Source organism: Gymnodraco acuticeps, unplaced genomic scaffold (genome assembly GCF_902827175.1).
Source record: "Gymnodraco acuticeps unplaced genomic scaffold, fGymAcu1.1, whole genome shotgun sequence".
Taxonomy (NCBI): Eukaryota; Metazoa; Chordata; class Actinopteri; order Perciformes; family Bathydraconidae; genus Gymnodraco; species Gymnodraco acuticeps.
This window is the reverse complement of record NW_022989768.1, coordinates 3,536,670-3,545,740: the sequence shown is the minus strand read 5'-3', so window position 1 is coordinate 3,545,740 and position 9,071 is coordinate 3,536,670.

Sequence of the window (9,071 nt, the reverse complement as noted above, 5' to 3'; positions counted from 1 at the left end):
GCCCTAAGGGGACATGAAAACAATTTTTTTTAAAAGAGAGAGAGAGAAAGGAGGAAGTTCACAGTGTATACATTTTTTGATATATATTTCGAACTCAGACTTAATTTTATGGACATTTCGGCCAGGGGTATAGAGCTATTTGTTTAAGCACCGGATTGGCAAAACAGGAGAGTCTGTAAACCAGTCTGTAAACCAGTCTGCTTTGATCTAGAATTAATGTCCGTGACTCTCCGAGTACCTACTGCCCGCCGCTGGTTTAAAGGGAAACAAACACTCAGAACACGCGGAGCTGAGCAGAGCACAAACAGACTCACATCATGCACCCTGGTGTGTGTGTGGCGGACTGGCCATCTGGAGAATCACAGAACGGCCGAACGTCAAGGGCCGTTGACGGCCGGCTCGGTTCGCTGACTGCCGGCAGAGGTCCACAGCACTCCCCCGTAGACAATTCACTAGCATCGCCCCCCCCCCCCCCCCCCCCCCCCCCCCCCCCTCAAATAATGTATGCACTGTCATTTCCCCATGTAAACATAGCAGTCTGCAATGAAATAGTGGTCTCCACCTGTGTGCTCCACTTCCTCCTTGGCGCAGAGGTAACTTTCTCCAAAAAAAAAAAAAAAAATCGGAATTTTTTCGTGCGCACGAGAACCCGTTATCCTGACTTTTTTTTTCTCTCTCTCTTTTTTTTTTTTTTTTTTTTCCATGTCCCTTAAGTTTAGGGGCTCCGTACTTCTGGGCATAGTGGTACTTCCCAGAGGTGTGGACCCTAGAGGCTTCTCAATTCTTAAATTTCCCCTCCTCCACTCCCCTCCTCGACTCCTATCCTCGAAACTTAGTCCCGCCCACAGGAGATGCGAGCGGAGGACTGGAGGGGAACCGAGGAGAGAGAGGAGGGGAAGCAGCAGGCAGTTAGAGAAATGAGAACTCCTCTCCTAGTGGGTTGCCAGGTTTGCATGCATGGCGCTATAATCACCCAATCACGTGTTTCGAAAAAACTAAACGTAATATCTCACTACAAAAACAAACGCAAATATTTAATTTTAAACAGTCAAGTCCTTTCAAGTCATCTGTCTCAAGCTTAAGTCAAGTCTCAAGTCACGAATACCAAGTCCAAGTCAAGTCTTTTATCAATGTTAGTCAAGCAAGTCTCAAGTCAAAAAATATGTGACTCGAGTCAAGTCATGTGACTCGAGTCCCCTCCTCTGATATTCTGTAACAAAAATATCAACTGTATAACAGGCCTATAACTATAACTTATACATTCTGATAAGTATTTGTATGTTTCATTGTAGTGTCCCATTGTTCTAGTACTAGGTGTTTTCCCAGATCACTTTGGATCACAATCACTTGAAGAGAGATACAAGACATGTTTCACGCAGCGTCTACACGGTGGCGTGCGTTGAAGCTTGCCGGTGGGTGTGTCTGACTACTCGACCAACAACCAATCACATGAATCTCCCGCCCCGGACACACAAGCACGCGGTTTGATTGGCTAGAGCTTGTACTGGAATATGATTTGATTGGCTGACGCTTCCATCGAAGCTTCAAAAGTTGAACATTGCTCAACTTTTGAAGCGAAGCGATGGAACCACAATGCAGGTCGGCAAAGTGTGACGTCACCCCATTCAAAGGGAATGGGCAGAAGCGTTGACGCACGCCGCCGTGTGGACGGGCCGTTACGGAGCGTCCACACAGCAGCGTGCGTTGACGCTTGGAGGTGGGCGTATCTGAAGCTTGGGGATTTTTTGCGAGCAACACGACCAACAACCAATCACATGAATCTCCCGCCCCCCGACATACAAAGCAATAGCAATGTTAAAACGAAGTAAACTGGATATAAAATCCCCAAACAGGCGAAAACCTACCAGTTTCACCCACTGTCTCTGCCACCTCCCTCCATGCCTCGCTCCTCCGGTTTGTATCCCGGTAGATGAACAGAGACTGATCATACAGCACCGGGTGATTCACTACCGCTACAATGAATTTTCCCTCAATTTTTTTGAATATGAGGAAATGACCTGCGTAGTCTCTCCCAGCATACACGCGGTTTGATTGGCTAGCGATTGTACTGGCAGATTTGAATAAACGGGATTTCATTGGCTGACGCCTCCGTCGAGGCGTCAAAAGTTGAACATTGCTCAACTTTTGACGCCAGCTACGCCAGCAACGCTCCACGTCGCTTCCCAAAATGCAGTTCGGCTAAAAGTGACGTCACCCCATTCAAAGTGAATGGAGAGGCGAAGTCACGCCCATCTACTTCCGGACCATGGGACCCCGGAAGCGAAAAATTTACATTGAATTCAATGGAGAGAGAACACGTATCTTTTGATCCCGTTTGAATTGTGCCACGAACTACACATATGATGTTTGTCAATCTTAAACAATCATTTCCATGTCAAAAAAGTCACATTTTGTCGTAAAACTCAGTGGCGTTTTCTCCCGGAGGCCAAGGGAAGCCAGGCTTCCCCTGTTTTTTCGGATTGTAGTTATAATTTAAATAAATAAATAAAAACACTTTGTTTTGTTTCGATAATTCTCCTTTGCTGTGTGTTGCTGCCGGCCCGGCTCTCCCCCATTCTCATTGAGTATTTTACAAAGAGTGAAACAAACAGCGCCCCTCTAGATGTTATGGTGAAACAGTAGATTGCACTCCCTGTTGCGAGAGGAGGCCAGCCGAATCTAGCTTCCCTTGGTGAAAAAAAATGGAGGGATTGACCAATCAGATGAGGCCCACGTGATGCCCCTGCCAACCTGTGATTGGTCAGGGCCATGCCAAGGGAAGCTAGCCGCCTCTTGCTTCCCTTCAGAGGCGGCTGGCGGCTGGCGATTTGATTGGACACTGCCATCCAATCAAATCACATCAACATCAGTTTTAATACTGTAACTGTCATCACCGCCGTTAGAAATTATCAAGCAAATGAAGTATTATGGAGGGTGGAGATTTGGCGTACTTAATCAAACATAACTTTACTAAACTTCCGCTACAGCAGCAACTACAAATTAAATCAGATGACAGGCCAATGCCCGCACTCGAGCTGTGTGTACGCAGAGGAAAAAGGGAGAGAATCGGACGTTCAATGAGGACAATTATGTCCGCACGGAGTGGCTAACTGGAAGCGCTAAACTTCAGCGTCTAATTTGCTGGCCATGTCTTCTTTTTGACAAGGATTCGTGCTCCCTGAACAATCCTTGGGCAACTTCAGGATTCATCGACCTTGCCAACCTGTCACGGGCAATTGAGAGGCACGGTAAATCCAAAAATCACATAGATTGTGTGATTGTCTGCATACATTAATAAGTAAAATGCTTAAATTAATAAGGAGAGAGTTTCAGCTGGAGAGTGCGTGCGGACCTGTCGGTTAGATAACAGGCGTGTGCAAGTCCTGCATCTGTGTGATACCAATGTGTGTCAAATGATACCGGGCGCTGTAATCACTCATCTGGTTACGTTATTGACCACCCCCCGACCCAAAAAATGGGCTTCCCCTACATTTTTCCCCACGCCACGCTACTGGTAAAACTGCTGAAATATAAGACTATGAAAAATACGCTACTACAAAGACTACAAATCCCAAATCCCATTCTGGGTCGCGTAAGTGATGTCACAGGCATGCTCGGTGATTTATAATAAGACTCGTAATTAAAGCGAAGAAGAAGAAGATCTCATAACTGATTTATTCCCTCCAATAAATTATAGATCGCTAAAAATAAATTCACTTTTACAAGATGCCTGTGTGCTTTGTACCAGGTTGTAGTCATAAAAGTGATCATACCACTTGCTCCTTCTATCGATTCCCGTCTGATGAAAGGACCAGGAGTCGCTGGATCAGACATATCAGGTAATATCATAGGTAATATACATGTTGTGCATGGAACATAGTCAAGTTAGCTACCTAGCTAGTAGCGACGAGTAGCGAGCACGTTAGTTAGCATTACATTACTTAGCCTTGTCATTTGTAGTAGCCTTACCATGAAGTTATTATTTTATTACATGAAGTAAACCAAAATGTTAAACAGTAACCAAACATGATGGTAAGTATTTCGTGAAACTTTTGAAGAGTAGCCTACTGCGCCCTCCACCGGGTGCTAAGGAAGCAGTTCAGGGAGAGTCGAAGGCAGGCAGGGAGCTTTGCATGACATTCTTCTGGACGTGTTTCATTGTGATGACAATCTGTTTGTTGGAAAGACAGTCGTTGTGTGCTTATTGAGAGAAAATTGTTAGAAGAGATAATTATTCAAAGTGTTGTTACTTTAAAGTGTTGTTACTGACCTTTTTCTCTTTTATTTTCTTTACCTCACCTGTAACTGCTGAGACGTTGAGGAACATGCACACTGACCTGCTCTGGCAACCTGATTTCCACTGTACGTAATAGTATTTGGTTATGGTATATTATTTATATACATCAAAGGCACAATGCACCCCCCAGAGACACACATGTATTGAGTGTGATATGTTGCATAGGTCATGTGAAATCATCTTTACATACTAGAAAACTGTAGGAGCGGCAACTTGTTTTGAAATTGAATTTTTAATATCCGATAATAAAGTTGATCTGTTTTCTTTATTCTTCTCTCTTCCCAGCTCCATCACCATTCTCTGTTCCTGCAGGTCCTGCTTGCTAATCAATGCTCATATTTTTTTACACAATTACAAATAAAGTCATTGCATTGTATGACATGAAGTTGTGCTTCATTCGGAGTCAATAATAAATTCATTCTGCCTTCAACTGCGCAATGATTGTGGACTGCACCGACATCCATGTAGCTGCCCCCCAGTAAGATGAACCAAGCAAAGAGGGTCCCCATCATGCCCAAGGACATCCAGCTGGCCCGCCGCATCCGCGGAGAGAGGGCTTAGACTGACCTGAGACCAGCACACCCAAACACAACAGCTCTTTTAAGAGCCACCTACATTTTCAAAGAGTTGCAATCCTACGTTATTATAATGATTAAACTGGTTCATGTATCACTTAGTTTACTGAACCGTGATGAATGAAAGAAATTAGTGAGGTAGTGGTTTACTGAAGTTACAAAGACATTAATATATGAGTAACAGGTCAGTGTAAACACAAGCTTCTGTCAATTATGGATCATTCAAACTATTTATATAAAAATATGTAATAAAGTTCTAAAACAAGTATTCGGTATATTCCTTGATAGCTTTTGGAGAAGGTTGTTTTTAAGTTTACTAAAATCTATCGTTTCAACTGTTTCACTTTATAAAAAGGGAACAGGTGAGTAGAGCATCATTGAGTTTCTTATTCTGTCAGTAAATTATCCAAATGAATGTTTTTCATTATTTTAGTCAACCCTAAACAAATTGATTGTACCTTTTAATGATGACCTTACATGGTCGGCAAAGTTAAATTAACTTCAGAAAATCAAATCTGTTCTGAGAAAAAACTAATAAATGTTTAAAGATAGGAACTTGCCATCCCACTGAAAAACAGTCCGTAGAGATTTAAAGGCGTAGTTGTAGTTCAGTCCAACGTTTCATTTGGATTCATTTGACAACAGTCAACTATTTTCATAAAGAATATATATATTTTTCAAAGTCAACTTTATTGTCAATCTTACTCAGTTTGAGAGATCAAAAAGACGTTTAAATAAAATTATACAATTTACAGATATGTATACAAATATATATATCCTATATACACCATCATGTATAATGATGGTGTATGATGTAGAAGGAAGTGTGGTAGATAACAAGTAAATATAGAGTTACATACAGATCCATGTTACAGCAAAAGATGGAATAACTAAGAAGCACGCAGTATAATAATAATTACATGCAACAATTAAATAACTGCTCAGCATCTCCACCACAATCCCAATCTGCTGTGTCCTGTTTTCCTCCCCTCTGCATAACACCCCATCACACATACGAAACACAACGCAGAGTCCGAGGGTGTTAAGAGTATGTTTATTGAAATGTCCTCCTCTCTACTGGCCAACACAGGGAGCATATGCTGGGTGTAGAATTGTTCCAGGAGGAGGAGATTTCCATGCCATGCAGGGTCTTTGGGGATGGGGATGATGATCGCCTCCTTCGTGGTCCACACAACAAAGTAGCAGAGACTCCGGTCTGTGATGTGCAGCTGCCCTTGGACCTGGTGCCAGTATGGGTGATTCTCCTTGAGAATATATGACCCACCCTCCTCACGGAGACAGAAGGATGGTAACTGGACTGCCTCCGTGATGGTCATGTTCCTCTGGCTGTGTGGACACTTCACCTCCAGCAGGGCAGATGGCTGCACAAGTCCATCGGGTGATGCTCCCAGAACACCCGACTCACTCACAAAGAGACCAGACTCGATTCGAACACTGTCACTTGATAGGCCTCCACAAAAGCCTTCACCCCTTCGGCCTCGTTTACAACCCCCCAGTTGACAGTTGGCGATGTCTCTGGCCAGTGGGTTGTATGTCTCCTCTCGCTGTTGGTAAAGTTGAGACACCGGCTGGACTACTTTGGAAGTGCCAGGCTTCCTCCACTGGCACTCAACATCTGTGGAGCTGATCTGCCACATGGCAAATATTGCCAATGCTGCAGCGTGGCTGCATTTGTACATCTCCTGTGCACAATCACAGACAGCGCTCTGCATCACGCCATCGTCTCCCATGCAGATCTGTAAAAATAAAGTAAGTACCATTTGTTAGCATGCTATAATAGATTGAATGAGCAATAATACAAGGATGGTCCGGATCTGGGGGTGGGAGGGTTTATTTTTCCATAGTTTTGTCCTCTTGTCTGTTGTTATTGTTTGTTTTTTTCTGTATTTTTTGTAATTTGTGTTGTATTGGTTGTGATTGTACATTGTATTTTTCTAAATGTGTATGAATACATTTTTGAAAAACATTTGATCAACAATAAAAAAGGATTTGGTCAGGATCTAGACTCAGTGTGTAGTTTATTAATTAATCAATGCTCTCTACATTAGGAAAACACATACCGGTGTACCAGAGGGAGTCACACACAGCTGTGACTAGATAACCAAAATCCTTGAATCGACACACAGCAAATAAACTCAAATGACACAACGAGAAAAAGGAGATCACGCATACAGTATAATCGATATAAAACTGGCCGCTTCAATCTGAAGAGCAACTAAAACAAAACACGGGAGTGTACCTTGTTCTTGTGAACACTAATGTTATCCACAGCATACACAGAGACCACGAAGTTCTTAAGGAGAAAACTAGTTGCTAAAACAAAACACGTTAGTGTACCTTGTTAGCTAATGTTAGCTAGCTGACATTAACGTTACACATTGCACTCATATTACTCACCGAAACCTTGTAAAGCCGGTCCCGCATGCTGGCTCTTACAGAACCGACTAACTCCCCTTTCATATAGGTACAGCTCTCAACGTGCCCAGACTTGTAGTGATTTTCACCTCGTAAAATACTTTTATTCTCATTCTGAAAGAATGTGGTGAAATGTGCTAACGTGACGGCCATCTTTATGTTGGTGACGCGTATTGTGCGAGACGAGAGACCTGTAGTTCACTGAGCGGTTTCACACGAAAAAATGTGTAACTTCACAGTTTTACGACACATTTTTATTTTTTTGACTTGCAAAATGTTCTTTTAAATTGACAAACATCATATGTGTCATTCGTGGCACAATTCAAACGGGATCAAAAGATAACCTTTCTCTCTCCATTGACTTCAATGTATAATTTTCCGCTTCCGGGGTCCCATGAAGGCTTTCGGAAGGGGAGGGACTTCGCCTCTCTATGGGCAGAAGCGTTGGAAGCTTCAACGCACGCCGCTGTGTGGACGGGCCGTTAGTGTGATATACTGCAGTAAAACTAAATCCTTAATCTTCACCCTCATTTTTTATTAGAGAGATCATTTTAAAGAAAACCAATCAGCGATTTTTTTTTTTAAATCAGTCGTCTGAGGAGCTTTGCAGTAAGCTAGCACCTATACTTAGAATTGCAAACAGCATCGTGCTTAATAGCATTTTGTCGTTAAAATAACAGTATAGCAACATGAGTGCACAGAGCAAAAACAAGCTCTCCTGGTTGTTGGTAATTCAGGGAAGGTGAAGGGGAGTCACAGAAACAACTTAAGCTATTTGATAGTGCTGTAAACCTGCTGATCGTTAAGTTGATGGATACAAAGATTGTGGAAGGGATCACTTTACAGAGTTGTAAAATCCTGCCTCTTAAACTGGTGTGCAACGTTTCAGTGGCAAATCGTTCAAACGTTGGATCTTTTACTCAAACGTGATTGCATTTCAACTTCTCAAAGGTACCCTTGTTTTTTGTTTAATGGAGGGCTGTTTAAGGTCTGAGTGCTCAGTGAGAGAAATACATGTGACCATACATCTGTACACTTTGTTTCTCCAAGTTAATGAGTCATGATTGTGTTTTTGTCACATCATTAGACTGAACACCAATAAATGCATTTGTGTTTCTGTTTTAGATATGGTTTCAGTGTGGTTCATTCTTATAATGAACTATCCTCTGTAGTCAAAGCCTAATCAATGGATTTGATTCTACTTGCTAGTATTTTCTTTCTTACAGTAGATATGATGCATTTTGGTCACAGTTTTACAAATATTCCACACTTATACACTAAACACTTTACAGTATTACTACTTGTTTGCTATAGTACTGTACCTTATTTTATTTATGCCACAGAGACCTGCATCCCTCCAGATGTCACAATATATTTTAGAGGATTTAAGGGAGCTGCATTTTGTCTAAATACATTTAATATCATGAGTATGTGGGTGTGTGTTTTCTCTGGTCATGGACAATATGCCATAACAAATTATAGAACTGGTAAAATGATTTATTGTTGGTCTGAGGGAATTATTTATATTAAGTATTAATTACTGCTAAGCCTCTGTACAAGCCACAGGCCATGAAAAGGTGAATACCATCCTGTGACCGTGATGAATTTCCCTTTGCAAAGGAATCAAGGACGGACTAAAACATTTTAACTAAATGAACATGCTGTTTTGTTACCAAAAGGCGTCCTCAGAAATGAACATAGAGATTTGCACTTGCAATGAAATCTTTCTAATTTCGAACTAACAATTAAGTGTTCTACATGGG